Source organism: Tursiops truncatus, chromosome 9 (assembly GCF_011762595.2).
Source record: "Tursiops truncatus isolate mTurTru1 chromosome 9, mTurTru1.mat.Y, whole genome shotgun sequence".
In the NCBI taxonomy this organism is placed as follows: domain Eukaryota; kingdom Metazoa; phylum Chordata; class Mammalia; order Artiodactyla; family Delphinidae; genus Tursiops; species Tursiops truncatus.
In genome coordinates this window covers 65,330,641-65,356,428 of record NC_047042.1, presented here as the reverse complement: position 1 = coordinate 65,356,428, position 25,788 = coordinate 65,330,641, and the positions used below count along the sequence as shown (strand labels likewise).

At 40.6% G+C, this 25,788-nt stretch overlaps 1 protein-coding gene across 7 annotated transcripts in view; it reads left to right on the top strand.

Moving 5' to 3' along the window:
* Positions 1-25,788, top strand: part of ELMO1 (engulfment and cell motility 1) — a 550,854-nt gene that overhangs the window by 70,170 nt on the left and 454,896 nt on the right. The window contains exon 1 of one of the 7 annotated variants that reach the window (XM_073809832.1): positions 7,310-7,328. The exons of the other annotated variants lie outside the window; for them this stretch is intronic. The gene's annotated coding sequence lies outside the window, so the exon portion shown is untranslated. Of the gene's footprint in view, positions 1-7,309; positions 7,329-25,788 lie in introns of those variants that run through there. 7 annotated transcript variants of the gene reach the window in all.

Here is a 25,788-nt window from a genome sequence, read left to right as displayed (position 1 = left end):
TCTTCTTGGGACAAATGTCTATTTAGGTCATCTGCCCCTTTTTGGATTGGGTTGTTTCTTTTTTTTTAATATTGAGCTGCATGAGCTGTTTATATATTTTGGAGATTAATCCTTTGTCCGTTGATTTGTTTGCAAATATTTTCTCCCATTCTGAGGGCTGTCTTTTCGTCTTGTTTATGGTTTCCTCTTCTGCACAAAAGCTTTGAAGTTTCATTAGGTCCCATTTGTTTATTTTTGTTTTTATTTCCATTACTCTAGGAGATGGATCAGAAAAGATCTTGCTGTGATTTATGTCAAAGAGTGTTCTTCCTATGTTTTCCTCTAGGAGCTTTATAGTGTCCGGTCTTACATTTAGGTCTCGAATTCATTTTGAGTTTATTTTTGTGTATGGTGTTAAGGAGTGTTCTAATTTCATTCTTTTACATGTAGCTGTCCAGTTTTACCAGCACCACTTATTGAAGAGACTGTCTTTTCTCCATTGTATATCCTTGCCTCCTTTGTCATAGATTAGTTGACCATAGGTGTGTGGGTTTATCTCTGAGCTTTCTATCCTGTTCCATTGATCTATATTTCTGTTTTTGTGTCAGTACCATATTGTCTTGATTACTGTAGCTTTGTAGTATAGTCTGAAGTCAGGGAGTCTGATTCCTCCAGCTCCGTTTTTTTCCCTCAAGACTCCTTTGGCTATTCAGGGTCGTTTTTGTCTCCATAGAAATTTTAAGACTTTTTATTCTAGTTGCATAAAAAATGCCATTGGTAAATTGATAGGGATTGCATTGAATCTGTAGATTGCTTTGGGTAGTAGAGTCATTTTCACAATGTTGATTCTTCCAGTCCAAGAATATGGTATATCTCTCCATCTGCTTGGTATTATCTTTAATTTCTTTCATCAGTGTGTTATAGTTTTCTGCATACAGGTCTTTTGTCTCCCTAGGTAGGTTTATTCCTAGGTATTTTATTCTTTTTGTTGCAATGGTAAATGGGAGTGTTTTCTTAATTTCTCTATCATATATTTCATCATTAGTGTATAGCAATACAAGAGGTATCTGTGCATTAATTTTGTATCCTGCAAGTTTACCAAATTCATTGATTAGCTCTAGTAGTTTTCTGGTTGCATTTTTAGGATTCTCTATGTATAGTATCCTGTCATCTGCAAACAGTGACAATTTTACTTTTTCTTTTCCAATTTGTATTCCTTTGATTTCTTTTTCTTCTCTGATTGCCATGGCTAGGACTTCCAAAACTATGTTGAATAATAGTGGTGAGAGTGGACATCCTTGTCTCGTTCCTGATCTTAGAGGAAATGCTTTCAGTTTTTCACCATTGAGAATGCTGTTTGCTCTGAGTTTGTCGTATATGACCTTTATTATGTTGAGGTAGGTTCCCTGTATGCCCACTTTCTGGAGAGTTTTTATCATAAACGGGTGTTGAATTTTGTCAAAAGCTTTTTCTGCATCTGCTGAGATGATCGTATGGTTTTTATTCTTCCATTTGTTAATACGGTGTATCACATGGATTGATTTGCGTGTATTGAAGAATCCTTGCATCCCTGGGATAAATCCCACTTGATCATGGTGTTTGATCCTTTTAATGTGTTGTTGGATTCTGTTTGCTAGTATTTTGTTGAGGACTTTTACATCTATATTCATCAGTGATATTGGTCTGTAATTTTCTCTTTTTGTAGTATCTTTATCTGGTTTTGGTATCAGGGTGATGGTGGCCTCATAGAATGAGTTTGGCAGTGTTCCTTCCTCTGAAATTTTTTGGAAGAGTTTGAGAAGGATGGGTGTTAGCTCTTCTCTAAATGTTTGATAGAATTCACCTGTGAAGCCATCTGGTCCTGGACTTTTGTTTGTTGGAAGAGTTTTAATCACAGTTTCAATTTCAGTGCTTGTGATTGGTCTGTTCATTTTTTCTGTTTCTTCCTGGTTCAGTGTTGGAAGGTTAAACCTTTCTAAGAATTTGTCCATTTCTTCATGGTTGTCCATTTTATTGGCATAGAGTTGCTTGTAGTAGTCTCTTAGGATGCTTTGTATTTCTGCGGTGTCTGTTGTAACTTCTCCTTTTTCATTTCTAATTTTATTGATTTGAGTCCTCTCCCTCTTTTTCTTGATGAGTCTGGCTAATGGTTTATCAATTTTGTCTATCTTCTCAAAGAACCAGCTTTTACTTTTATTGATCTTTGCTATTGTTTTCTTTGTTTCTATTTCATTTATTTCTGCTCTGATCTTTATGATTTCTTTCCTTCTGCTAACTTTGGGTTTTGTTTGTTCTTCTTTCTCTAGTTCCTTTAGGTGTAAGGTTAAATTGTTTATTTGAGATTTTTCTTCTTTCTTGAGTTATGCTTGTATAGCTGTAAACAACCCTCTTAGAACTGCTTTTGCTGCGTCCATTAGGTTTTGGGTCGTCATGTTTTCATTGTCATTTGTCTCTAGGTATTTTTTGATTTCATCTTTGATTTCTTCAGTGATCTCTTGGTTATTTAGTAATGTATTGTTTAGCCTCCATGTGTTTGTGTTTTTTACGTTTTTTTCCCTGTAATTCATTTCTAATCTCAGAGCATTGTGATCAGAAAAGATGCTTGATATGATTTCAATTTTCTTAAATGTACTGAGGCTTGATTTGTGACCCAAGATGTGATCTGTCCTGGAGAATGTTCTGTGCGCACTTGAGAAGAAAGTGTAATCTGCTGCTTTTGGATGGAATGTCCTATAAATATCAATTAAATCTATCTGGTCTATTTTGTCATTTAAAGCTTCTGTTTCCTTATTTATTTTCATTTTGGATGATCTGTCCATTGGTGTAAGTGAGGTGTTAAGAGTCCCCCACTATTATTGTGTTACTGTCGATTTCCTCTTTTAGAGCTGTTAGCAGTTGCCTTATGTATTGAGGTGCTCCTATGTTGGGTGCATATGTAGTTATAATTGTTAAATCTTCTTCTTGGGTTGATCCCTTGATCATTATGTGGTGTCCTTCCTTGTCTCTTGTAACATTCTTTATTTTAAAGTCTATTTTATCTGATATGAGTATAGCTACTCCAGTTTTCTTTTGATTTCCATTTGCATGGAATATCTTTTTCCATCCTCTCACTTTCAGTCTGTATGTGTCTCTAGGTCTGAGATGGGTCTCTTGTAGACAGCATATACATGGGTCTTGTTTTTGTATCCATTCAGCAAGCCTGTGTCTTTTATTTGGAGCATTTAATCCATTCACGTTTAAGGTAATTATTGATATGTGTGTTCCTATGACCATTTTCTTAATTGTTTTGGGTTTGTTTTTGTAGGTCCTTTTCTTCTCTTGTGTTTCCCACTTAGAGAAGTTCCTTTAGCATTTGTTGTAGAGCTGGTTTGGTGGTGCTGAATTCTCTTAGCTTTTGCTTGTCTGTAAGGCTTTTGATTTCTCCATCGAATCTGAATGAGATCCTTGCTGGGTAGAGTAATGCTGTTTGTAGGTTCTTCCATTTCATCATTTTAAGAATGTCATGCCACTCCCTTCTGGTTTGTAGAGTTTCTCCTAAGAAATCAGCTCTTAACCTATGGGAGTTCCCTTGTATGTTATTTGTCATTTTTCTCTTGCTGCTTTCAATAATTTTTCTTTGTCTTTCATTTTTGCCAATTTGATTACTATGTGTCTCAGCGTGTTTCTCCTTGGGTTTATCCTGTATGGGACTCACTGTGCTTCCTGGACTTGGGTGGTTATTTCCTTTCCCATGTTAAGGAAGTTTTCGATTCGACTATAATCTCTTCAAATATTTCCTCTGGTCCTTTCTCTCTCTCTTCTTCTGGAACCCCTATAATGCAAACGTTTTTGTGTTTAATGTTGTCCCAGAGGTCTCTTAGACTGTCTTAATTTCTTTTCATTCTTTTTTCTTAGTTTGTTCCACAGCAGTGAATTCCACCATTCGGTCTTCCAGGTCACTTATCCGTTCTTCTGCCTCAGTTATTCTGTTATTGATTCCTTCTAGTGTAGTTTTCATTTCAGTTATTGTATTGTTCATCTCTGTTTGTTTGTTCTTTAATTCTTCTAGGTCTTTGTTAAACATTTCTTGCATCTTCTTGATCTTTGCTTCCATTGTTTTTCCGAGGTCCTGGATCATCTTCACTATCATTATTCTGAATTGTTTTTCTGGAAGGTTGCCTATCTCCAGTTCATTTAGTTGTTTTTCTGTAGTTTTATCTTCTCCATCTTGTACATAGCCCTCTGCCTTTTCATCTTGTCCATCTTTCTGTGAATGTGGTTTTTCTTCCACAGACTGCAGGATTATAGTTCTTCTTGCTTCTGCTGTCTGCCCTCTGGCGGATGAGGCTATCTAAGAGGCTTGTGTAAGTTTCATGATGGGAGGGACTGGTGGTGGGTAGAGCTGACTGTTGCTGTGGTGAGCAGAGCTCAGTAAAACTTTAATCCACTTGACTGTTGATGGGTGCGGCTGGGTTCCCTCCCTGTTGGTTGTTTGGCCTGAGGCAACTCAATACTGGACCCTACCTGGGCTTTTTGGTGGGTCTAATGACAGACTCTGGGAGGGCTCACGCCAAGGAGTACTTCCCAGAACTCCTGCTGCCAGTGTTCTTGTCCCTACTGTAAGCCACAGCCACCCACCCGCCTCTACAGTAGACCCTCCAGCACTAGCAGGTAGGTCTGGTTCAGTCTCCCCTGGGGTCACTGCTCCTTCCCCTGGGTCCCGATGTTCACACTACTTTGTGTGTGCCCTCCGAGAGTGGAGTCTGTTTCCCCCAGTCCTATCGAAGTCCTGCAATCAATTCCCACTAGCCTTCAAAGTCTGATTCTCTCGGAATTCCTCCTCCTGTTGTCGGACCCCCAGGTTGGGAAGCCTGACATGGGGCTCAGAACCTTCACTCCAGTGGGTGGACTTCTGTGGTATAAGTGTTCTCCAGTCTGTGAGTCACCCACTCAGCAGTTATGGGATTTGATTTTACTGTGATTGCACCCCTCCTACTGTCTCATTGTGGCTTCTCCTTTGTCTTTGGATGTGGGGTATCTTTTTTCGTGAGTTCCAGTCTCTTCCTGTCAATGATTGTCCAGCAGCTAGTTGTGATTCTGGTGTTCTCGCAAGAGGGAGTGAGAGCACGTCCTTCTACTCTGCCATCTTGGTTCCTCTAGATCTAACATTTTTATTTTAATAAATTATGATGGAATTCTATAATTTTATTAAGTGCACTATATAGACAAATGATGATATATGAAAGATATATATTGTTTAATGAAGAATAATAAAATTAATACCCAGGTACCTACCACCCAGCCTAAGAAATAGAACATCACCAGTGCCTTTGAAGCCCTGATCCCATTTCATTCCCTCAACCTTGTAACCTTTGTCTTGAATATTTTATTAATGATTTTTTGTTTAATTTTTAGAGTTACACAAATATAAACTATATTTTGCAACTTTATAAAAAATTGAATTATTCTTTATGATCTTTTCTGTGACTTGCTCAACATTAAAATTATGTTTTTGCTATTCACTCATGTTGATGTATGTATTGGTAGCTGTAGTTCATTTTCACTCTTTACAGTATATTCTTCTTTATGGATATGCTGCAGTTTATTTTTCTTGGGTTAGACATTTATTTGAGTTGTTTCCAGTTTCTTGCTGTTAGGGTGATGCTGTGAATATTTTCGTACACTTCTCCTAGATGATCAAGAGTTTCTCCAGGATGTATACCCAGGAGGAGGAGCCATGTTTTAGTGTGTACAACCTATGGCTTTACTAGGCAATGATAGTGTATTCCTAAAGTAGTTGTGCTAATTTAAATTCTTCCCATGGCTATATGAAACTTCCTGTGTCTTCATCTATTTGTCAGTACTTGAGATTGTCAGGTTGTATAAATTTTCTAGTCTCATGCATATAAAATGGTGTTATATTGAGGTTTCTTTGCATTTCTTCAATTACTTATGAAGTTGACCATCTTTTCATAGGTTTATTGACCTTCATATTTTCTCTTGGATGAAATGCCTGGGTATACCTTTTGGCTTGCATATTCTTTTCATATTGATTCATTGGAATTCTTTATATATTATATGTATTAAGTCTTTGTTCATTATGTTACATATATCTTCTCAATATGTGACATATTTTTATATTATATTTTTCTTATGGTACCTTTTGATAAATAGTTTTTAATTATATTGTAGGTGAATTGATCATTTTCTTTATGTTTTGGACTATTTATATCTTGTGTAAGGTATCCTTCTTATCCTATGATAATTAAGATGTTCTTGTATATATTTTTAAAGATTTTCTTTCTGTTCATTTTAATACTTAATCTCAGGAATGGTTCCATTTAATGTAAATTGTGAGGCAGGGGTTGAATTTAATTTTTTCCTTCATTGTTCCAGAGCCATTTATTAAATAGTTCATTTTTCCCCACACTGGTCTGCAGTGTCAGCCTTAGCATATAGCAAGCTTCTGTCTGTCTGTAGACCTTTCTCCAGCCTTTATGTGTGTTATATGTCCTTGTTGATGTCTTTACAATGTTGATTCCTCTTATTCATAAACTTTAGATATCTCTCCATTTATTTTGGTGTTTAATATTTTTCAGTAAATTTTATTATCTTATACAGAAAGATCTTGTAAAAATCTCTTTTGTTATTATTGTATATTTAAAAGACTGCTATTTCTAATGCTTTCTTGCTGGTGTATAGAAATGCAAATCACTTCTGTATTTTGATCTTATATGCAGAAACCTTGACAAATGTCTTATTAATACTAATAAGGTTTCTAGTAGACAATCATATCATCCAAATAATGACAAATCTGCTTTCTCTCCCTTCCAATCCTTATAATGCTTGTTTGTTTTTCTTGTCTTATTGTGTAGGCTGAGACCTGCCATACAATATTTAATAGAGGTTGTGCTATTTGACTTCCTTGCCTTGGTTTTGATTTTAAAGGGAAAGCTTGATGGTTTATAATTAAGAATGATTATTGTTTTTTGTAGATATCCTTTAGGAAGAAAATTCTGCTCTACTCCTAATTTGTCTACTTTGCTAAAAGGCTTTAAAAAATTATGATTTACTAATGTGTTGGCGATTCTGATGCCCTGTTTAGTTATGGCAGAGAGGAGTTAAGTTTATTATTCGTGATTGATGAAGATGCCTGCAGTGGTTGTTAGTGGAGAGGGGAAGTTAGGGGGAAGTAACATGTGATTGCTGTATGCTTATTTCTACTTGTTTATATTGCTATAAAACAATTTCACATACATCACATCATTTTGATTATTCCCAGCTTTTTTTTCTTGTTTAGAGCATTCTGATTCCATGACTGTGACTGGAACCCAAGTCTGATGCCCACCAATTTTTCCAACTACACTCTGGTAATACTTAATTTGCACCATTCTTAAGTAACCAATTCTTTCTTCTATTGCCTTCCCCAGTCTCTCCAGTTCACACACTTACTGATCTGCAACCTGTTATTTTTCACTGTATTTCTGAGGAATTGCCTTAAAGCATCTAAGAAATAAATGACTTCCTCAGAATCTGATCAATTTATTCATTTATTCACTTCCTCATTCACCAAATATTCATTGAGAATATACTATGTGACTATAGACATAATAGTGAAGAATACAGCATTCCTGCCCTCATAGAGCTTATACTCTGGCGTGGAATCACAATAAACAAACAGATGAATATATAATATGTTGCAAGGTAGTGATAAGTGATGAGTGAAGGGGGGTGAGTGAGAGAGAGAGGGAGAGGATGACTGGGAATGTGTGTGCTGGGGTGTGTGTGCCAATTTTACTGGCATTAGGTCATGTAGAGAAGGCTTCTCTGAGGAGATGACATTTGGGCTGAGTCCTGAATTCGGTGAACATGCCAGCTATGGGAAGTTGTGGGAACAGTGGGTGGAAAGTGTGATAAATCTGAAGAACTTCAAGACTTCCTGGGTGGTCAGAGGAGATTGAACAAAAAGGAGCAGAGTAGGAGGTGGGGACAGAGAAAGAGGCAGAGGCCAGAAAATGTTGGGCTTGTAAAAACTCATCAGATAGATTTTGCTTTCCTATTCTTTTTTTTTTTTAATTTTAATTTTTATTTATTTATTTTGTTTGTGGTACACGGGCCTCTCACTCTTATGGCCTCTCCCGTTGCGGAGCACAGGCTCCGGACACGCAGGCTCAGCAGCCATGGCTCACGGGCCCAGCCGCTCCGCGGCATGTGGGATCTTTCCGGACCGGGGCACAAACCCGTATCCCCTGCATCAGCAGGCAGACTCTCAACCACTGCGCCACCAGGGAAGCCCTTTGCTTTCCTATTCTGATGCCATAATGGAATTAGGTAGGTATAAAGTAATTCAGTAGCATCTGGTATCTTTTTGTTCTTTTACTGTTTCAGTCCATTATCCAGTTGTTGAGAATAAGAATGTAGACTCCTTGAGAGCAGCAGCCTAAGTTCTTTCACTCTTGTGTCAGAGTCTCCAGGCTCCATGATTGATGGAAGGAAAAACCTGTGTTAATATTTATGAAACAAATAGAGAATCTCTCTTTTTCCCTTAGAGGTGTATGGGGAACACTGTTACTGAACTGGGTCAGGTTCTTGGCATCATGCTGGGAGATGCTGCTGTTCTGCAAGGACTCTAGAGGAATGAAACTTGGAAAAGGGCAGGTGTAAGCTAGTTGTCTTCCCAGCCTTGAAATGCTCCATGGATGAGGCTCGTTATGTGAGGGTTAGAACTTCTCAGAGTCTGACTTCCTCTCTTCAAGTGGTAACATGTAACTTAGTCAAGTGTAAATGATTCGTTCATGATTCCTAACTTTGTCTTACTTCAGCTACTGTTCTGAGCACTAGGTGTTAGGAGATTGGAACTAATCTTATTTTGAGCTGGGTCTTAACTTCTATGCCTCAGTCTGCTACCTGTGTAACAGTATTTGCCTCCCTGTCTCACAGAGATTCTATGTGTGATGAAATGAGATGGATGTTGGAAGGTTTGGTTTGTCTGTTTTAATATGTGAGAAATAGCTAATACTGAAGTCTGATATAAAATAGTTGTTGCTAATAATGTTTATTTTTGATGTATGCAACATAATCTAACTTTGAAGAAAAAATATACTGGACATTCCATTGAGACCACCTAAATATGAATGTGGTTTCTTCCTTCATCTTTTAGAAGAATGGCACAATTATGAAAATTGAGGGGCAAAAGTAAGGATACTTTTTCTGAATTTTCCTTCTCATCCTTTAGCCTCTTTGAGTTTGATGGGGTTTTCTGCTTAGAATTTAGAAACAACTTCTAGGTCATTTTAATAACAGTAGGAACCTCATTGGTGGAGAGGTCCCTGTAAGTGGTGGATGGAAGTGAAATCTAGTTTGGTGACTCATCCATCTGATGTTTTCTTATCAATGTAGTTGTTGTAATCTTTAGTAGGTTATACAGTGAATATTAACTATTTTACATTTTTATACTTGTGAAGCTTAAAATAATTGCACGTAGTTGATATTACGACAACACAGGAAGGGTAACGGTGCTCATGGCGATACTTTACTATGTCTCTATCTGCCTAGCAAAAGCTAAGTGATGAGTTGGAATAATTACAAGTAATGGAGAGAAAAGAGTCCACTATTGAGGAAAAGAAGACTCTTCAGATGCGCCGCATTGATTAACTGGTTGGTTAGTTCTTCAGCTCTTCGCTTTACCTCAGAAGCCACATTTTTTTCTGTATCTTCACACTGGGTTTGAACTTTTACCATCACTGAGATCAAAGTTTTGGTCTGAAGAATTAATGACTGAGATGAGTAGTTGGTATTTGAGAATAGTCAGTTCTGCAGTAGAAGACGGTCTTCTCTTCTGCTTTTTCTAATGAGGAGTGCTTCTCCAGGTACCAGTGTTGAGCAGATCTCCTGCTGCCTTTGTATCCTGCGGCTGCTTTGGTGCTGGCCAACACGAACCAGAGGGAGCTTGGATGTGTCTCTTCCCTGTTGAGAGCTGAACTTCTGGCTTCATTCCTGTCTCCTCACACTTCAAACACGATCCCCTGCAGCGGCAAGCTTGGGAGTTGATCAGTGTTCACCAAAACAACTTCTTTTATTTTCAGGTGCCCTTTTAAAAGACTCTTCATTCTGTGAAGTTTCACAGCCTTTGATTACTCTAGGAATTTAGGACCACAACTTAGAATTTAAAACACAAAGTGGAAATGTGCCCTGATATTATAAGACATTTCAATAAAAGTGGATGTGTTTCCCAATCGATGGGAATAGACAGGAAAACTACGATTGCTTTCCCATTTCATGCAGGCTCAGATGTAAACCTGTGGGAGTGAAGAACTTTTTATTTGATAAAAGCTAAAAACTTACCTGCATTTCTCACCTTTCAAGTTATGATAGTCATTCACAACTGCCAAATATAAAGATGTTTTGGACACCATTCAGAGCTTATCTTTAGCAAGTTCCAAGTGTGAGACGTATAAGAGTTTATAAAAACATTCTGAGCTTTGTTAAGAAGATGCTTCTGACCCACTTTCAATAGGATTCACTTTTTGAGTTATTTTTCCATCAGTGGTGGTGGAACAGGAAATATCCTGAGCTGTCTTGCACCTGAAAAACAGGATGTGTCCACAAAAGCACTCTAGTGTGCTCCATTTTCTCAAGCAAAACTTGCCAAATTTTAAGATGGTGAAATGAAAGGAAGAAGAAATTTGGTTTGACTTGAACTTTTATTTTAATTATTAAAAGTAAGGGTTCTGGAAAAAAAATTTGAGAGCAGAAATAAAGACCAGAATTAAAGTACTAAAGCATGTCTTATAGAACTCATCCATTATTTTTCCTATACATTAAAGGTTTTTGAAATGAACAAATAAATATGGAAAGAAATCTCTTTTCCCAATTGGATTAACATTTAGGTGAAAGCAAAAATGGTCAAGTTTGAGTAAAACTCTTCAGAAGATCCTTAATTTAAGCATAAGTCTGTTTTAACACTCTAGATCTTTGTCTGAAACTTGGAACACTTTTAGTCATAGAGTCAATACTATATTTGGCAGAATTGATGTTAGACACACAGCCGTATGAGGGCCCCCTGAGTATCTCTGAAGTCTCATTTTGTATTAATAAAGAAAGAGATAGGGCCTCCCTGGTGGCGCAGTGGTTGAGAGTCCGCCTGCCGATGCAGGGGACGTGGGTTCGTGCCCCGGTCCGGGAGGATCCCACATGCCGCGGAGTGGCTGGGCCCATGAGCCATGGCCGCTGAGCCTGCGTGTCCGGAGCCTGTGCTCTGCAGCGGGAGAGGCCACAACAGTGAGAGGCCCGCGTACCGGAAAAAATAAAAAATAAAAAATAAAGAAAGAGGTAAAAACTGATTGGAGAATTTGATTCTAAGGGAAAAATGTATTGAGGGTTCCAGTTTGGCATGCTGGGAGGATATTATCCTTCACCACTGCTTATTCCATCTTAAAGTTTTATGAATACCTTAAGTGATTAAATAAATTTCCTATTAGTAAACCTTATGTCTGTTTATAACATTCTCCCATTGAAAACAATGCAGTCACCAACTGTGTAGATGGCAGTGAGTTCAATATTATTCCTACTGATTAGGGTGCAGAGTGCAATTACTCTTTATTCCTGGCAGTTGCTTGCAACCACATATGCCTTAAGGAGTCAGTTGATCTGGGGATTGGGTTGAAATCCTTTTGAAATTTGAGGAGCTTAATTTGATCCCCCCCTCTTTTTTTTTTTTTTTTTTTTTTTTTTGCGGTACGCGGGCCTCTCACTGTTGTGGCCTCTCTCGTTGTGGAGCACGGGCTCCGGACGCGCAGGCTCAGCGGCCATGGCTCACGGGCCCAGCCGCTCCGCGGCATGCGGGATTCTCCCAGACCGGGGCACAAACCCGTGTCCCCTGCATCGGCCGGCGGACTCTCAACCACTGCGCCACCAGGGAAGCCCTGATCCCACTTTTGAATAGACAGTCACCTACCTCCTGGTGGGTATGCCAAGGAGTACCCTCAAGCAAACCCTGGATTTTTCTCAAAATAAGTAATTTGTGTCTCTTGGCCCCTAAGCTTGTTTTATGCTTTAATGCATGGCTGAATTAATTTTTTAAAAAAATATTTATTTATTTGGTTGTGCTGGGTCTTAGTTGCAGCAGGAGGGCTCCTTAGTTGCGGCTCGCCGGTTCCTTAGTTGTGGCATGTGAACTCTTAGTTGAGGCATGCGTGTGGGATCTAGTTCCCTGACCAGGGATTGAACCCAGGCCCCCTGCATTGGGAGTGCAGGGTTTTAACCACAGAGCCACCAGGGAAGTCCCTGAATTAACTTTTGCCTGGAAGTTTTTAAAGTAGATGTTTGAAATGTCTACCTTATTTTTTTAAAAAAATCTCAGCGGAATTTCATAAACTTTCATTTTAAGCTGTGTAACTCCCCAGTGAACTCTCTTGTGCCTGAGTAAATTGATTTGCTATTTAGGTTCTTTGCCATAATAAGCTCATTAAATGCTGAGGCCTGCTACCAAAAAGTCATTATTTCAGTTCTGAGTACTTGTTCTGAGGCTGTACTCTGACAGAGCTAGGTGTCAATTAAGATTATTCCTTGTTAGTGGAAATAAAATCATTTTACCTGTTTATAAAAGAATCCCTCTGTTCCTTCTCTGGGGGAGAGAGGGATAAACTCACACAAAGTTTATCCATTAGGAGAAAAGGTAGAAAGATAGAGGTCGTGAAAAGATCCCTGTCTAAACTCACCGGAAGTTATGATCGCAGTCAGGGGGTACTTTTCCTGCAGAGCTGTGTCTCAAAGTGCCTTTCAAGTTGCAGGTTCTGTCACAGCATCAAGAGGTATGTCTGTGATACGCCTGAAAAACTCAGGCTGTATGATTCCTGTCCACGGGGTCAAAGTCGGAGCAAGTTCAGGAAGTCACCGTCAATATTATGTAAGTATGAGATGGGAAGGTGCCGTAGGGATCCACGATGGAAAAAGCGTTTAATGCCTTCTTCCTTGTGAACCATATTGGTTGTAAAAGCCTAGATTTGCTGATTCATAGGGCTAATGGCGGCCGGTTCTCAGTTTGCGCCAGGCCCTGTTCTAAGCACTTTGTGTGTGTTAAAAGTCAGAGGAAGTTGAATATAATGGTCTGAGCACAGACTGTGGACTGAATAGATTGCTAACGAGCCAAGTAAGTGGCTGGTTTCCTCAGTGACTCCATCTCTTCATTTTTAGAATGGGGATTATAAGGGCACCTATGTCACAGGGCTGATGGGTAGACTGAATGAGTTAAAATACGTGAACTGTTCAGTAGGGTACCTGGCACATAATAAGTTATGTACACATTAGCTATTACCATCATCATCTTATTACTCATCTCAAGAAAGCTGTGAGATAGTTACTGTGTTTTTCTCCATTTTAGAGTTGAGTAAACTGAGGCACAGAGAGCAATTTTCCCAAGGCCTCAGGCTAGGAGGCAGTGAAACTAGGATTAGAATACAAGCAATCTGAGTCCAATCTGTGGCCATAACTGCTATACTCTGCTGCCTCTCAACTTAGTAAGAAGGAAGTGGCCATGAGTTTTAGAGGTAATCTGCCGTAAAGCAGATTAGGTTTACAGAGAAGAGGAGGAGGGGTGTCTCTTGTACTAGAGGCTTGGACTTTACTACTGGGTCATCCAGGTGAGTCTACTCGGTAGTGGTCAGAAATTGGCTGGGATGCGTCTTCCTTTTGGAGTATTCCTATCTCAGTAATGGCATCACCATCTATTCTGTTGTGTAAGTCAGAATCCTGGCTCACCCTGGACTCCAGCTTCTCCCTCTTCCCCTAGATTCAGTTTATCATCAATTTCTGTTGATTTTTATTTCTAAAAACAGCTCATAAATCCTTCACCTTCTCCATCTACAAGGCCACCACCCCAGCCCAAGCCATTGCCATCAGTCTTACCAAGCCTTACCAGTCCATCCTTGCCCCATTCCAGTCTGCTCTCCGATAGGCTGAGGCAGAATGCAAAGCTACTTATCTTGTGCCCTGACTTAAAACATCACCCACTTTTGCATTCAAATCCAGATATGTCTGACTCTAGAACCCGTCCTCTTTCTTATGCCATCTTGCCTCTATAAAGTTTGGAGCCGTTGGCTGTGATTTGCAAAGCTGAAGAAAGTAAGATTCTTAGGTGTCAAGTGGAATCTGATTTTCCTTGACCTCATTTATTAAATTCATGCTTCAGGTAATTAGGCCCTAGAATCTGACCCCACTACCAGACCTGTCAGCAGAACTCAAGTGTTCCACAAAGATTTATAATATCTGACCTTTTTTCTAGGCAAGGCAAAGTATATTACAGTAGGAACATAAGATGCAGGGCAGTTCTTTCTAATTTTCTTCACACTCTCCTTCACTAATCTAGCTAGGTTTTGTGTGTGTGTGCAGGGTTGTTTTTATTATTATCGGTTTGTTGGTTTGCTTTTTGTATGACTGAGTCCTTATCAAAACAGATATTAGCAGGTTGAGTCTGAAGTTTGCTAGAACTGAGTACAGATAAAAAGAATCTTTAAAATTCTTTTAATTGACATATAGTTGATTTACAATGTTGTGTTAGTTCTGTTGTACAGCAAAGTGATTCAGTTATACATATGTATACATTCCTTTTTTATATTCTTTTCCATTATGATTTATCACAAGACATTAGGTATAGTTCTCTGTGCTATACAGTAGGACCTTGTTGTTTACCCATTCTATATATAATAGTTTGCATCTGCTAACTAAAAAGAATCTTAAATCATCAGCATGCTGTTAATTAACCAACATAAATGTGAAAAGGTACTCAGTTCGCAAACTGCCGCACTGAATTGGAATCCTTCTATCTTCCTCTTATCAGTTTTTAATCTCACCGCTTCCCAGGGCGTGCAGACAGATTGTAGGGAAGCTCTGCCCAGTGAAAAGTGAAGGGGAAAAGCATTTTTAAAAAAATCCATCCAGAATGTGATCTTCTGGATATCAACAACCTCAAGGTGTAATCAGTAATACTGGCTTTCAGAATAGAACTGCAGGCCACCTTTCCCCCAGTGTGTACCCTGGTTTTATTTTATTTTTTTAAATTCATTTATTTTTATTTTTGTCTGCGTTGGGTCTTCGTTGCTGCGTGCGGGCTTTTCTCCAGTTGCTGCGAGCAGAGGCCATTCTTTGTTGTGGTGCGCAGGCTTCCCATTGTGGTGGCTTCTCTTGTTGCGGAGCACGGGTTCCAGGCGCGTGGGTTTCAGCAGTTGTGGCTCGTGGGCTCTAGAGCACACCCTCAGTAGTTGCGGCGCACGGGTTTAGTTGCTTCTCGGCATGTGGGATCTTCCTGGACCAGGGCTCGAACCCGTGTCCCCTGCATTGACAGGTGGATTCTTAACCACTGCGCCACCAGGGAAGCCCCCATGGGTTTGATTTTTAAATAAACATGGTGAGGAGTTTCTGGATTCGTATATATATATGTGTGGAAGAGCAATCCTTTTGTTCCCCCATCCACAAGGAACACTGACCCCCTGGATCCACTGTTATCTTGGTGTTTGTGTGAAGCACTCTTCAAAGTGTGGCCACCTGTCCTTGCTGCTAGCACGTCCTCTGATAGTATTTTATCTTAAGATAAACTGCAGCAAACTTGTGAGGGAACCCAGATAAAAACCAGAAGGAAGAGACTTCTCTCCTACAATCCAGGGAGTTTTGATAGCACCTCCTAAGGTGAAAGAGATAGCGAAAAACCTACAGGCTTTTGTTTCTGTTCGTGTTGCTGGGGTGTGTGGGTTTGTGCCTGGTAACCAGGGGAATAAACTACCTAAAACCCTGAAAATGGTGGAAATTCATGTTTTCTAACAAAATCTTTCCTAAGAAACGTTTTGAGGTTCTTCTGTTTAGAGCCACAAGAGGAGCTGTGTAATCATTGGCCACTGTGCCTTTATCCCCACTGAAACCTCAGCTTCTGCATAGCTGCTAGGACACACAGCTGGGGAGGCTGTGCAGTAACTGGGGCAAACCCCCCTGCTGTGCAGAGAGCACCCCTTTGGTCCTTGTTTGGGGACTATTAACTGCCTCATGACTGAAGACCTCAACCACTTCTCCTTGTGGAGAAAAGGTCTAGAAGAAGCCGAGTCCCGGTCACCTCCCTATACTCAGAGAACCTTCCTGGGAGACCCAGGCCTTTGGTCAGGAGAGAAAATGGGTCTCTTCTGTTTCAGCAGGTTATCTTCTCAGGCGGTTCTCTGTGACTTCCTGCCTTTGCAGTGCAGGTTAATCCTTCCAGAATCTTAACCCTAACCTTCCTCTTCCAACTCCTCCCAACCTGGTCACTTACCTAGAAACTTTTGCTCATCCTTTAAAACCCATAAAAAAAAAAAAGTTCAAATCTCTAAAACCTCCATGGAGGTTCAGGCTGAGTTATCATTCCCTCTCGACCCTCAGAACAGTTTGTCCACCTCTATTATGGTGCTTAAGGGAAAAAAAATTGCCGTGCATTGGGACCTGCGTGTGTTTCACTATAGGAGACAACAGACAGCATCACCCAGTTTATTCATCCAGGTACCGCATGCCTGGTAAATTAATAGTCATCATAATGCCACAGCAGACCCTGTTCTCGTTGCTTTACGTGTTTAGTCTTCACTGCAATCCTATGAGAAAGGTTCTACTCTTGCCCCAGTTTTACAGATGAGGACGTTGAGGGTGAGCCATGTTATGTAACTCGTCCAGAGCCACAGAGCTGTGGACATGGAGAGCCAGGATTAACCCAGGCAGACGTCTGACAACACTCACTCACATGCCTGTGCTCATCTGAAGAATAAAACCTAAAACGCCAGAGGAGGGAGAAAAAGGCAGAGGCTATTGCCATCCTGTGTGCGTGGGGCGTGCGGCATTGCGTCAGGCACTGCCGTTCAGTATGACTAATTCTGTGCTGAGTTGTCAGGTGGAAGCCTGTGGAAGCACAGCCCAGCACCCGCCTTCTGCAGAAGGCCCTCACTGCTAATCTGATGCAATCGAATTTCCTAGGGTGGCCTTCAGGGCTCTGCTGTGGCTGGAGAGGGAAGGAGAGAGGTTTTGCGTATTGTTTTTTGATCAGCAGGTTTGGAAACTTTGAGTGTTTGGCTCACAGGATGGTGGAAGTGCTCCAGCGTTTCCTGTGGCCTCGAGTCTGGGTTCTGAGATAGGGAACTAAGGCTGAGCTTTGCCTGCCCCACTGGGGAATGTCAGCACACATCACCGAGTGACAGGGATTGCCGGAGGAGGGTAGCTGGGAGAGATGCTGGGGGCGGGGGGAGGGGAGCAGTCACTGGCATTACAACAGCCGAAAAGGAATTTGAAAAGCAAATATCCAAAAACCAGAACAAGGGAGGAAGTGTGTACATTAGTTTGAAAATAATGAACTTTCCATTTGAGATGCTGATTCCCTAAGTGTGAGAGAGAGAGCTCAGAGTTGAAGGGATGAGAATCAGCGGCTCTGATCTCATCTTGTTTTTGACAGAATTTCTCTGGGAGGAAGATGAATCTGGAATCAGCCCTGCTCTCACCTGTGAGCATCTCCATTTCTTTTTCTGTCCAGTGGACAAATGACTAGGTGCTGCTTGAAGAAGCTCCTAAAGGTTTTCTGTGCAAGGAATTCTGGATTTTAAAAATGCATCATTGGCTTGAGTAATCTCTCATATCAAAAAAAAAAATCTCTGAATTTGCTTTTAAGGAAAGAGTGATTCATTTGTTTATTTATTCACTTGTCTGAAAAATATTTATTGAGCAGCTGTTTGCCATGCCATCTGGTCAGGAACAGAGGTACAGAGATGAGTAAGATATATGACCCCTGCCCTTGGGGAACTCATAAACTAATAGCATAAGGTGTAGAAAGGTGCTCTGGTTGGTGCATTGTAAGCACCTAAGAAGACAGATGTTGCGGCAGTTACTTCTAGCCTTGGAGGCTCTGGGGTCAGGGAGATCTCTCAGAGGAGCGGGCACATGAAATTGGCTTTGAAGTCTAGTTGGGAATTTTTGAAGCCAACACAAAGGGAGAGGAAGAGACGTTCTGGAACGCAGAGGGAACATTATGAACAGAGGCAGGAGCCACAAGAATTTGGCAAGCCCAGGAAATGGCCAGCAGTTTGATGAGGAGAGAGATAGCCAACATTTTACTCGGTGCTGTCCCTCTGCGTTCAGTAGATCATGGTGCACTCGGAGAGCGATCCTGACCTGGCCAGTCTGGGGCTTGCCTTCTTTAAGTAGTGCTCCTATCAGCCACTGCAAAAGCACTGTATCGATGATCTTAAGGGAAAACCTATTTGTCATCATGTCTGACTTACAGTCTTTGCCTGTGTCTGTGGGGGTAGGACGCAGGGATACAGTTTGGTGGGGAAGGGTGTACTGGAGTTGTGGCACTCAGAGGCAGGCTGGAGCCAGAAGGGTTTATGTGCCCTGAATCACCTTCCAGAGATTTAAATCAAGAAGTGAGATGTTCAGATTCTAGCTATCACAATTACAAATCTTCTCTTTTTTTGTTATTTATCTTCTGACGGTTTGCACAGTAGAAGCTGTGGTTAGTTGAATTCCTGTGTGAATTGGAAAGAGTTACTCAAAGAACTGGGCTGCTTTCCTGGAGACAATCCCGTAGACGCAGGTGATGATAATTCAATACGGGACTAAAGGAGAGAGTTTTCTCTGCCACTTTCCACTATATTTCTGGCCAAGACTATTCAACAATTCATTTTTCCTGAGAGACAAAGGAGGCAAATGGACTGAAAGCATCACTTCTCAAAGTGTGTCCCATGAGAAACCGGTGTCACTGGATCCTCTAGGAAAAAGATAAAAGAGTTTTCTGGACAGATACATTTGGGAAACATTGTATATTGCATATGAAGATTTCAGAGTACACCTACATTACATTAAAGGCCCGATCAGTCCTTTAGTAAATAAACCGTTTTCAAAATATGGTATAGTGATTAAAACCATGGGCTATGGAATCAGACCAATGTGGATTGAGTTCTGGCTGGGTTCCATAGGTGGCTGTGAGACTTTGGGCAACTTACTTAAATGTCTCTGCATCTCAGTTTCCTCGTCTGTAAAATGGTTTAGTAAATGGTACCTATTTCATAAGGTTGTTATGAAAAGTATGTAGTCCGTGAAGTAGTTATTATTATTAGCTATTATCCATTCAGTGTTTTACACGAGCTTTGACTTTTTTTTTGCATTAAATTAATTAATATCTCAAAGAAATAGTGCTGTGTGGGAAATGCTAGACTAAGACTAATTCCTGAATTGCAGGCATGACTGCTGTTAGCAGTCCAACAGAGCAAAGGCAGCTCCTAGGCACCGAGGGCTCCATCAGGAATATGCACGTACAGGTATCAGAGCTCTAGAATTGGGGAGCACAGTATCATTCCCTCTAGGCTGCGAGGTTAGATTGTGTCACTTCAGTGTGTTTTGTGTGCCAGTCATCTCTAAGGGAATGACAGGATTCTAACTCAGGGTAGTAAAATGTTATGGTAGCGTTGATTTGTTAGTTAGGAGGTTTTCAATTACAGGTGGTGGAAACCTAACTCAAACTCACTTAACATAACAGGGAATTTAAGAGTTCATAAATCTAGGAAGGATATTAGGATAGATCAGAGATCGGAAGGAAACGTGTAGGAGACAGAAACTCAACGAGGCCGCTTTTCTTCCCTCCTGTCTCTCCTCTCTACTTGTCTTTGCTTCTCTTTGCCTCAGTCCTTCCTATAGCAGATGGCCCTTCCCTATCTGGAGGGAATATGGCTGCGGACAGCTTCAGCTTAACAAACCCTGCAGAAAGAGAGAACTCTCTCCTTCCAAGGCCTCATAAATCAATCCCCAGAAATCGATTTGCTTGGACCATGTCTGTCCCATGGACCAATCACTGTTGCCAGGGAGATGGGTGCTGTCATTGGCCAGGACTGCCACATGCCTGTTCTTGGTTAGTAGCCGGTGGGACAGGGCCTGCTACCTGAAGAAAAGAGATGGAAAAGCTCACTAGACCACTAGACAGACAGAAACTGAAGCTACAAGAGCTTGCTAGAGCTGTGTGTGAAGGAAATAACGCTGGAGTAAAATGTTCCAAATTATCCTCAAGTGGTATCAAGGTATTCATGTTTTATGTCAAATTCCCTTTCCTGTTGGTTTTCTTCAATTGATCCTTGCTCTATATCTCAGCTCCCTTTTCTGTAGTTAAAATATTATATGTATTACTATTAATATCCACTTTGTAAAGTTGGTCTCTATAAAAAGTTTTTTTTAAAAAGCAAGATTAGAATCAGTCACCTGAGTGACCTGGTTCTCAACCATGGGTGATTTTGTCCCCCAGGGGACATTGGGCAATGTCTGGAGACATTCTGATTGTCGTGACTGGGAGGTACTACTGGCCTCTGATGGATAGAGTCCAGGGATGCTGCTAAACGCCCTGCGTTTAGCAGGATGGATCTGGTCCAAAGTTTCATTAGTGCAGTGCTTAAGAAATGCTGCTTTAGTGGTTTCATCAGAACTGAAATTATAACAGCCAAATTTATTACTCAATTTTATGGATTAAAAATAAATTTCTTATTTTCAAAGGGCTTTTGCTTTTATCTTTTTTTCCTTGATGGTAACGATATATGAGAATATTATTTTGCCTGCTGTGTCACCAATCAATAAGTGTTTGTTTCTTTTTTACCGATATGATATTCAACAAAGGTATTTTTGTATTTTAATTTGAGTTTCTCTTATTACTATTAAGTATGAAGTTTTTAGGTATTTATTGATCATATATTTCTTCTTGTGTGAATTGCTTTGTCTGTTTTTTTTTCCTTTAGGTTGTACAAGTATTTTTTTCTTGTAAATTTATATTATTAATGATATTTATGCCAGGTTGGGTCATAGTTGTTGCAAGTATTTTCTCAGATTGTTATTTGTCTTTAAATTTTTATGGTGCTTTTTGGAATGCAGAAGATTCTAAGCATCTTTGTGTTAAACAATCAGCCTCTTATGTTTTGTGTTTTTGGTGTCGTGAGTTTGCTAGGGCTGCCATGACAAAGTACTGCAGACCGAGTGGCTTAAGCAACACAGATTTATTGCCTCACAGTTCTGGGGGCGGAAAGTCTGAGATCACGGTGTTGGCAGGGTTGGCAAAGTGAGGTCTCCCTTCTTGGCCTGTAGCTGGCTCTCTTCTCCCTGTGTCCTCAAATGGTCATCCCTTTGTACCTGGGACCAAATTTCTTCTCCATATAAGGACACTAGTCAGATGAAATTAGGGCTGCCCTAATGACCTCATCTTAATTTAATTACCTCTTTCAAGGCCCAATCTCCAAATACAGTCACATTCTTAGGTACTAGGAGTTGAGACTTCAACATGTGAATTTGGAGGGGGACATACAATAACCCACAATAGGTATCATGATAGAGAGGCCTCCATCGTCTTGAGAATATGTAAATATTTGGAGGAAGTTATTCAAACTGCTGAGATTGAGCATCTTCATTCATTTACTTCAGATAGTGGCAGCTGTCGCTGGGGGCTGAGGTGAAGAATAAGTGAGAAAGTGTGTATTTCAAGTGCCCAATTCAGTGCCTGCTCTCAGCTCGTGCCTGCCCCTTTCTGCCAACTGTCCCATAGCCTCCATGATGAGAATTCAAGATGCTGTGAAAGCACTGTTCTCTGCAAGTTTGCAGCATATAGTAAGCCAAGAGTATCTAATTTCACATTTCCCCACCTGGCAAGTAAATGGGCCGCGTTAATAGTGAGATTACCACATGAGGCTTTTGTGCACAGCATATCCATAAAATGAAATATTGGGTTTCTGCATTTGATTCAATTCTCTTTACTTTCGTCGGCCATCATTTCCCTAACTCAGATGGAGAATCTGAGATGGCAGCCCCACCATTTATCGCTCCAAACGGACCCTCCAGTGCAGGGGGCACACGCCCACTACCTATGGCAGTCATTGCTTACCTATGTGACTGGTAGAGAGGAGTGTCTGTCCCTCCCTGATATATGTTTGGGAAGGGAAACAAAGGCAGAGTTCAGCAAGCCTGAATGATCACAACATCCCAAGTAATGTCCAGCTGACAGCTCCTATTTCCTGTATCTTCTACGTAGACAGTTAGGGTGTTGAGATACTATAAGTCTATTTGGAATAAAAAGAATGTTGTACAAAGAAGAGGGGAACAAAACTTTTATGCAGATGTGTTTCCAGTGAGCCTTCCTGAGGCACAGTGTATGGTGCAGGGCAGTGTCCTCAAAAGAGAAAACTAGAGAGCTCAAGGCAGACAGGGTCGTCAAAGGAGATTGGAAGATGCCACCTCAAAATATTCCACTTTGCGTTAAGGATTATTTTTGAGCTGAAAGCAATTAAGAAACAGTATATTCAGAAGGAGCTCTCTGCCCTTCTTCTTTCTACTTAAAAGCAGGGCATAAATTTCCATTTGTAAAAATGTCCTTCTCTCCCAAACTAGAAAGAGGACTATTCCAGAGACAACTCTTGTCACCTGAGAGGACTTGAGATGGCATAACAAACCTTACTAAACAACCCTTTCTTACCATATATTTCCAAGTTACCTTTCCACAACATACATTTCCACCCCACCCCCACCCAAGAAGCCCTAACCCCCTCGTCCTTTGTCTAGCCTTTTCTCCACACTTTATCACCCCTTGTTAAGACGGTTTGTGAGCTCCAACTTTTAACCATCTCTTTGAGTTACTCATCTCTGAGTTCTTCTGCATGTATAGGCATTGCATGAATAAATAAACTTTTCTTCTCCTGTTAATCTTTGTTTTGTTAGTTTAATTTCCATGCCTCAGCTACTGAACCTAAGAGGATTGAGGAAAGGTTTTTTTTTTTCGTTTGATTTCTTCCCCCCCCCCCCCCCCCCCACAGTACAGAGAGAAAGGCTGCTTTCAGTTCCACTTTCAGAGGTCCTTTTCCTTTGTATGTAACTCGAATGCCAAGGGAAAACATTGTCTATTTCTTTTTCTATCAAGGACCACTTAACATTTAAAATATGGGACTAGTTCTCCCTCCCCACTATTCATTCCCATAATCATTATAAACCTATTATCTGTCATAAGTGGATAATGATGGCCAGTGGGGCAGAGGACAGCTTGCCCATGGAGAAAAGGGACAGAGGAGTTGAAGCAAATCGTTTCTCCAGCTGTTTGGTGTTTCTTTCCCATTGATCTGCCTTTTGGCCTCTACTGATCCATCTGTCAGGCTCTTTCAGTTTGTGGCGGCACACAGTTCACCAGGGCAATCGTGCTAGTTTTCCCACTACACAGGTCCTATAGAACATCCTCATAGGCTTAACTTTTTATTCTCTTAATAGGGTTTGCTGGTGTAACAGAGAGTCTAGAAATAAGATAAAAGGGTTTAAAGCCATTCAGGGACCCAAAGCTAAAACTATATGGAAAATTCAGCAGAAAAAAATGTGTGAGGTATTTGGGAATTTTATGAACTCCAAGACCTAATCAAGCTGCCTGGAAAAACAGGGAGAGACGTAACAGAACTTTAAGAGACTTTAGTGAGATGAGTTTCCAACACAGACACGTAGCACTTTGGGCTTAGAACAATGTGTAGCAACAGACAGATTTCTAGATGGGAATCAGGAGTGGTTTTTTGGAGACATGACCCAAAGATAAGAAGGAGACATTCAGCAGAATGATAAAGACAATTTCAACTTGCTCAGGGGTTATATATAGAGTCACATCTGACATGCAGATTTTGGTAACTAACTCCCAAGTGAGAAGTGACTCCTTTTTTTCATTTAATTCACTCAACTATAAACAATCTCTTTGACATGCTTATTAAGGTTGTAGAATCTTGGTACTGGAATAAAGTAAATCGATCAGCAGTGAAGCAGGAACATTGCAGAATTCTCCACTCATTCCCTAGGTAGGGAGAACCACAAGGCAGAGTGGTTGGAAGGTCTAGCCTACACTTCCCTTTAGTGATTCTTAAATTTTAGCTTGCATAAGAATTATTATATCAAGGAGTTTATTACACAACTTCATGCAGCTTATATTTACTGGGCAAATTTGACTAGACTTGGTTTTATCGCCAGTAGCTCTGATGAGATGTCAGTCGTGGAAAGTATGCATTCAGCCGACACCATGAATGAGATGCTTGTGTGCCCTGGTGAGGTAACTGTGTTCAGGATGTGCACCCTGCCATGAGAGTGCTCCAGGTGTGGTAGGGGGAGGTTGAACAGAAGACTCAAGTGCCCTGAGTGCTGTGCCCGGGGAAGCAAAGACTCTAGGAGATTGCGTTTGTTGACTGAAATTTAGAAATGCATTTCCATCTCAGTTACGCCTGACCAAGCACGGGGCCTGCGTGTTGATGTTTCTTGGAGAGTCTGATGAGACTGTTTGTCTTATATGAAGTTCAGCCATGGGTTTCCCTGATCATTAGTAATCTGCCCAGAGAACTTGGTAGCTCACAACTTAACTGGAGGATGATTTTGCCTCACAGAGGACTTTGGCAGTGTCTGGAGACATTTCTGCCTGTCACAGCTAAAGAGGAGTATTGACCTCTAGTAGGTAGAGGCCAGGGATGCTGCGAACCATCTTACAATGTACAGGACAGCCCCACAGCAAAGGACTATGGCCCCAAACGCTAACAGTGCCAAGGGCAAGAAAACCTGAGCTACAAACTTTCTCTTCTGAATTACATCAGTAGCAACAGTGACGATATATAGAAGCCTCAGAGCTAACTGTTCCCTCCTGGAAATATAAATTCAAGAGGATAAAATGTGGACTTCTGAGGATAACGATGTGGTTCAGATTATTCATTCTGCACTTGTGCACCTGACTCTACCCATGGGAGCCTGGCTGCACCCTGTCTGTGCCATTTGTTAATGTGGGGAAAACTGATGAGGTCTAATTTGGCTGGTTAAGTGAGTTCCCAAGGGATGAACCCTCGCCTCTTTGCTCTCAATGGCTGCTTTATACACTGCTCTAATGTTGTTCTCCACAGAGACACAGGGAGAACTGCATTATTCTCTTCTCACCTGTTCAACAGGTTTTGTCTGAAGAGTCTTTGAGAAATAAATATCAGTTAAAAAGGAAAAAAGCACGCTCGGCCTTTGATTCCTGGAAGGCCAGATGACCTCTTTCAGTGTAATTCTAGACTATTTTGTGTAGAGTTGGGAGGAAGGCGCTCAAAATGCATTTTTATTTCTATTATCTGCTCTCTTAACCACCAAGATTATGTGTTCTTTGTTTTGAATAGTGTTACCTGATATTTATACTGAGTCTGTTTTCACATTAGAACCTGTTTTCTTAACTCTTACTCTAGGAAGTGTAATTGAATCTAGATCTTGAATTGAAGTGACTTGGTACAGATAAAATACACTGTCCTTGGAATTCTCAAGTGAATTAAAAGAGTGTAGAGACTATGAAGAAGTCTGTCCCAGTGCAGATTGTCTGCTTGTATTTGTACCTAGGAGGTCCAGAATTTATGGAGCAAGTCCCTGTTGTTGAATATTAAATTGTTGTCAAGTTTGGGGAATTACAACCAAAACAGCAATTGGCATTGTTATGGTTAAGTTAATAATTATTTCTTGAGGAAGCATCCTAGAAAAGTAAAATCACTCAGAGGGAACACAGAATTTTAAGGCTTTTGGTACAGTCTGCCAAAAGTACCTCTGGAAAGTTGTACCAATTTATATTCTGAATAGGTGTGCATGGACATAGACTTCCTTCTTTAGAAGTCACGACCAAGAGTTAAGGTAGGAGTGTCTAGGGGGGACAAGAGTACGGTCAATGAACCTACCAAGTTATGATCCAACAGCTGCTGGAACTCATTCTCTTATTTCTCTAGCTCTTACTTGCTTGGCTTTGGCCACTCACCTGTTTCTGGAACATACAAGGCATGCTTCTGCCTC